We start from the raw sequence: 6,528 nt of genomic DNA, 5'->3' as shown, positions 1-6,528 counted from the left end.
ACCACCTCTAGTGCTTTCTTGCCTTATGTGATACATTCAAGATAAATGGAGTTTCTGATCAAGCTATAAGACTCAGAGCATTTCCATTCTCCCTTCGAGACAGAGCGAGGAAGCGGTTACTTTCTCAACTAGCTAGAACATTCACCACTTGGGAATACCTCTCATAAGCTTTTCTAGCAAGGTATTTCCCACCTGCAAAAACTGCAAAGTTGAGAGTTGAACTCAATACCATCAGAGAAAAGGAAGGTGAATCACTTTATGATGCATGGGAGAGGTATAAAGACTTACAGAGGGAATGTCCACACCATGGCATAGAGGATTGGCTCCTATTTCATAATTTCAATAATGGGCTATTGCCTTCCACAAGGAGCACAGTAGATGCTGCTGCAGAAGGTGACCTATTAGAGAAAATGGTAACACAAGCACTTGAACTTCTGGAGAGGGTCGCTTATCACAACTATGAGTGGTCAAATGAAAGGGAAAATACAAGGAGAGCTATAAAGGTCCTAGAAGTGGATGCCCTAACCATGATAAATGCTCAATTTGACCAGCTCACAAAGAGGCTTGATAGAATGCAAGCCAACACTATTAGAACAAGCGACCAACATTGCAATAGATATGGAGGAGGATATATGACTTCAGAAAAATAACAACTTCAACGAATCCTCTATAGAACAGATGAACTGTGTGAATAATGGAGGAAACTTCAACCAGAGGCAGCTCAACAACCCATATTCAAATACTTACAACCTTGGATGGAAAAACCACCCAATTTCTCATGGTCTAACTCACAAAATTAGCCAATGAACAAATAGCAAGGGTACAAACCACCAACACCCCCTGGGTTTCAGAATAGAGGACAAAACTTTCACAGCTACCGCTGCCTCCTCAACCTTAACAACCTGAACCGAAGATGACCATGGAATCCATGATGGAAGGCCTCCTGGCAGCTCAACAACAACAGGATGAAATGATCAAGTAGCTGAGTTCTAGAATGGACCAACTTGCTACTCACAATAAGATGCTTGAAAAATCAAATTGCTTAGCAAACAGGTTCTTCAAGCAAAGCTACTGGTAAACTGCTTAGTCAACCAGAGATGAACCCAAAGGAGTATTGTAAGGCAGTTACATTGAGGAGTGGAAGAATTCTAGAACAACCAGAGGAAAAACTAATAGAGGAAACCTCTAATAAATTTGAAAGCCAAGCAGAAAAGAAAGAGGAAGAAGTCAAGAAGGGTCAGGAAGAGGAAGCAAGGAAGAAAAAGAAGTTACCAGAGCCATATCAACCTCCCCTACCTTTTCCTCAGAGATTCTAGAAAGCCAAATTGGATAAGCAGTTTGGAAAGTTTTTAGAACTTTTATAGAAACTCTACATCAATATTCTCTTCACTGAAGCACTTTCTTAGATGCCATCCTATACCAAATTCCTTAAGGAAATTCTGTCAAAGAAAAGAAAGCTGGAAGACTATGAGACTATTGCTCTAATAGAAGAATGTAGTTCCATACTACAAAACAAACTGCCTCAAAAGTTGAAGGATCTAGGAAGCTTCTCCATACCTTGTCTCATTATCGATAAGAAAATAGACAAAGCCCTTTGTGATCTCGGGGCAAGTGTGAGTCTAATGCCTCTATTAATATGTCAAAAGCTAGAGGTCGGAGAACTAAAACCCATAACAATTTCACTGCAATTGGCTGACCGATCTATTAAATATCCCGTGGGCATACTTGGGAACATCCCTATCAAGGTGGGCAAATTCTTCATTACAGTTGACTTTATTGTCCTTTCTTGGCAACCGCTGGAGCAATCATAGATGCAAAAAATGGGTGGCTAACATCCAAGGTAGGAGATGAAAAAGTGGAATTAAACTTGTTCAACACGATGAAACACAAATTTGAACCTGATGAATGCTTTAAAATTTAGACGGTTGACAAACAAGTTAAAGAGGAATTGTGTAAAGCGTATCTTAAAGATCCTCTTGAAGCATGTTTACTGTACACTCACACTGCTGATAATGAAAACCCAAAAATTGCAGCTTGCGTATAATATTTAGCAGCTCATCCACCCCTACCCTTGGCTCAAGCTTTCAAGGTGGAGGAGCTAAAGAAGGAATAACCCAAAAGCAAGCCAGAGAACAACACTGAATAGGTAGAACTTAAACCTCTCCCCTCCTCAGTAAGGTACGCATTTTTGGACTCAAACTCTAAATATCCTATTATTATCAATGCTAGCCTGTCTGATATAGAAGAGAAAAAATTGCTAAGAGTACTCAATGTTAGTAGTATACCCTAGAGCATATTATTTTGTATGTATCTTGTATATATATTTCATTAATAAAAGACAATTATACTTTTTTGTTTACATAATCTATTTATGTGTAATTGAAAAGGTCCATTGATATTTTATTAGAAATTCTATTCTTAAGTTGTTAAGAGTATGAGTGAAAGCATTTCTAGCATAAAGTATTGTAAATTGGTTTACAATCGAGGATACTTCACAAAGCACATGACTTATCCAAATAGATTGTAATCATGTTTGTTCCCAAAGTATTAGTATGAGATATTAATAAGTTAGAGTGGTGAGTCACATGCCACATAACAAACATGATAGGCGCTTATAGATGATAAGTAGGCCGAACTAGTGACGCTTATGACAAGCACGTGGAGTTTACTCTTGTCAATGCATTCTCATATATCATATCAATGCATATAATCTTTAGACCTAAGATAACATAGTTATCTTGTATATCGGTGGTTTGAGTTTGATACAGCTTTCATACTCGTACTGTGTATGGATATATGGGCATGTATTGGCTCTTACTAGTTATATATGGAAATAAGTGTTAATAAAGATGGGATCCGTTACCCTAAGTAAATAGGGATAAAATCCTATGTTCATTCCTGGCCAGGATAGATAGACTTAGCCAAAAAGGTGTTTCTAACAGGAAAGTCTAATTAATCAAGAATTGGAATTAAAAGAGAACATAAGATTCATAGCAAATGGAGTTTGACATTAACCATGACTCCAGCTATAATTGGGATTTTATAACGGAAAGATTTCAATGCATGGTAACATATGATTAAAGGTTCATTTAAGGTATTCCTTATTACTAATTGGGTGGCCATAGCATGCTATGTTAGGTGTTAACCATGGTCTATGAGATGCCTAAAATGATTTAAAGAAATCATTTATGGTAAGAAAGAGTTTTAATGATATTAAGAGTTGATATCATTTCTCATTGCCAATTAGTAATGCCAATTAGTAATGAGCCTAGTAAGTCACACATATACACAAGTTAATCACCAAGTAAAATATGATTTAATTGATTAATTAAAGAGTTTAATTAATTAATTAAATAAGTTTGGTTTGCAATAAGATTGTAAAGTCCCTAGCATGATTTGAAACCAAATATAGTTTATTTGATGTATAATGTAAATTAAATTTATAATTAAAGAGTTTGAATATGAATTTAATTGTGAAATTAATTAATAGATATTAATTAATTAATTAATTTATATATGATATAAATTAATTTGAAGAAGAGAAAATACAATTTTGAGTTGAGAACTCAAAATTATATAGAAGGGCAAAATGGTAATTTCACATGGTGACACATGGCACCATAAGATGATAACACGTGGCACCGATATGACTGAGCCACTTGTCTTCTCATAATGGAAGACCATCTTTTGATGATTTAATCAAGCTTTGGCACTTGTCTTAATGAGATTGAGACAAATAAAAAGGAAGATTAAATCATGGCTTGACATGTGGCACCAATTAGTTAGATTTTATCTCTTGTATATTAATGAAGAAAGAAGAAGAAGACTTCATCTTCTTCCTTTTCTTCTAGTTGGATGGCACACTAGTTCTCTCTCCCTCTTCTATTTTTCTTCCACTAATAGCTAAGAGAAAGCTTTGTTTTCTCTTGAATCAAAACACTAGAAAGAGTTTCTAGTGCACCCACATCCATTAACCCTCACCAAAGCAAACCCATTTCATTTAAGTGGTTGGCAAACTTCAAGAGAGGTTTTGGGATTGCAAAGGTGACCTTGGTGAGCTTGTGGTGGACAAGCTAGAGGAGCTACAATTGGAGCTCTTGGAAACACCCAAAGGGAGTAAGAAGGATTGATTCTGCGCCTTGGGGGTTAGTTGAATTTCAATCCCTCTTTTAATTAGGGTTTAATGAATTAATTGTTAATTCATAATCTTAGATGGCAAATGAACACCTAAAGTATACCAAAAGTGTGTTTTGGTATGCGAGAGGGCATTAGAAATTGGTTAGGTACATAATTCATTTGTATGCAAGCATGTAATCCTAGACAGAATTTTGAATACCAACCTTCTAATGGCCCTAAATCAATGCTTCTCTACCTTCAACTGGTATCAGAGCTACTATATTTGCTATTTAGATTGATTTTGGGACTCAATTGTGTGATTAGATGAGGTTTGGATTGAAAAACCCTAAAAAAAACTCATTGCCGTAAGAAACATGGCCTGGGCATGTCCTATGCCACAGGCCGTGTTTTTCTGGGATTACTGGTAGGGCGCGGGCATGTAGTGTTACACGGGCCATGCTTTTTCATGCTTTGGCCCGTGTTTCTCTCTGCTTGATAGAGTCACACGACACGGCCAGTGTTATTTAGCGCTCTAGGCTGTGTGATCGGCGCCACGGGCTGTGTAATGGTTACATGGGCTGTGTTATGCATTAAGCGTGTGTTTTGGCTATTTTGGGCCTCTTTTGTGCACTTGTTGTAAAATTAAGGACTCAAAATTAAGCCTAGACCTAATTAAATAGTTTAATTAGGATTTCCAATCACACAAATAATTTTGAAAATTGTTTTCATGAAATTTAATTTGGGAAAAGTTCCTTAAATTTAGAATTGATTTGAATGAGATTCAAATTGCATACTAATTGAGTATGTGATATTCAATTTAATTTTAAACATGTATGTTTATTTAATTGTTAAATTTTAATATGCATGATGAATGATCATGGTGTAACACCCCTATGTTCGGTAGTGCGTTCTACTGTTCCAGTGACCAGTGTTGTCCGGACAGCTAGGATGCCTAGAACTACACTTCGTTATGAGTGAGGAGACATAAAATAATGAAATACAAGAAAAGAGAATACAAGAAAAACAAAGGAAAAATAATAGCAAAGAAATGTAACCAAGTTAAGCGAGCCGAGAACCCTAGCGATGGGTGACCGCACCGGGAAGTCACTGCGTGGACCGTTGACTAGCCCTGGACTGCGGGGAACCCTGGAAAATATTTTTAGGACTTAAATAGACACCTATTGAAATACAAATACCATTATAAATACTAGATAAAAAAAATTAAATAATTAGTATAAAGAAAAGTGAGAAATCGAAAAACGGACAAAACTCGGTGTTACCGAAAAATCGGGAATACAACCCGAATAGGGGCATTGTGGTCATTTGACACCCTGAGTTGTCTTTTGACCTAAATGTCCATTAAAAACACATGATATTACACTTGGAAAATACAATGACAAATAAAATTAGGGGTACCTAATGTAAATAGCCAAAAGTGGAGTATAATTTGGGTAATTAGCACTTAAATCATATTAAATTATTTTCTTAGGTGAGTGGAGCACTATGGGAATTAAAATATACACTAAGTGGGCAGATTACTTCCACTAAACACTTCATCATCTTCATCCCTTCTCCCATGCCGAAATGAACTCCATCAAAACCTCCATGGCCAAAACTTGAAATAACTTCATAATCTCCACCATTCCACCTCCAAACACCAAAGTTGCTTCACTAATCTTGATCCCCACCTCACAAGGAAGAAGTAGATACTAATTTCAAGGGAGTTTGGTGAAGATTTAGCAAGCCTCATCAATAGGTAAGTTTGTATTTTTTATTGTTGTTTTGTTAAAGTTTGTAAGGATGTTATGGGTGTTTGATTTATGAAGAAATTTTTTAGGTTTGATGTTTAAAGGGGGAAGTGTACTTTTGGCAGCCATGGAAACACCTTGAAGACAATTTATTTTTGCTTGTAAATGGTGAATTAAAGGATTGATTAAATGTATATGGTGTAGAAAATTATTTGGGTGATGTATATTTAGTATATGTGAATGTGTATTGAAATTTGAATGCTTGGAAATTATGAGAATGTAATGCATGAAATGGCAGCCTAGTTTGGTGAACCATAAGGATGTTATTTCATGTTTGGATTATAGAATATTAATGTTGAATTGTGTTGGTTATTATGGCAGTTTGGGTATGTGTGTGATGGTGTGAAGTTGAACATGTAAAAGTGTTATGGTTAGGTGATTGAATTATTGTAAATTTGGTTTGAAAAATTCTGTACTAAATGGTGCACATTGAATGTAATTGTAAGCTGCCAAAATGACCTATAATATGTTGTGAATTATGTTTGGGTTATCGTACAACCAGAATTGGCTTGAATGTTGAGTTTGGTAAGTGTTAAAAGTGATCCTTGATGTGTATGAAAGAAATGCAATAAGGCAGTTTGTGTTTTGGGCCTAGAACTTTAAG

General features: G+C 35.9%; 1 non-coding gene across 1 annotated transcript; it reads right to left on the bottom strand.

Annotated features, from left to right (window-relative positions):
* Positions 1-206: 206 nt before the first annotated feature.
* Positions 207-313, bottom strand: LOC131180489 (small nucleolar RNA R71). The gene has a single exon (XR_009149256.1). It is a non-coding gene; the product is annotated as a small nucleolar RNA R71 (small nucleolar RNA).
* Positions 314-6,528: the final 6,215 nt, after the last annotated feature.

This window comes from Hevea brasiliensis, chromosome 5 (assembly GCF_030052815.1).
Source record: "Hevea brasiliensis isolate MT/VB/25A 57/8 chromosome 5, ASM3005281v1, whole genome shotgun sequence".
NCBI classification, from domain to species: domain Eukaryota; kingdom Viridiplantae; phylum Streptophyta; class Magnoliopsida; order Malpighiales; family Euphorbiaceae; genus Hevea; species Hevea brasiliensis.
The sequence above is the reverse complement of the archived record's forward strand: the minus strand, read 5'-3'. Positions and strand labels throughout refer to the sequence as shown.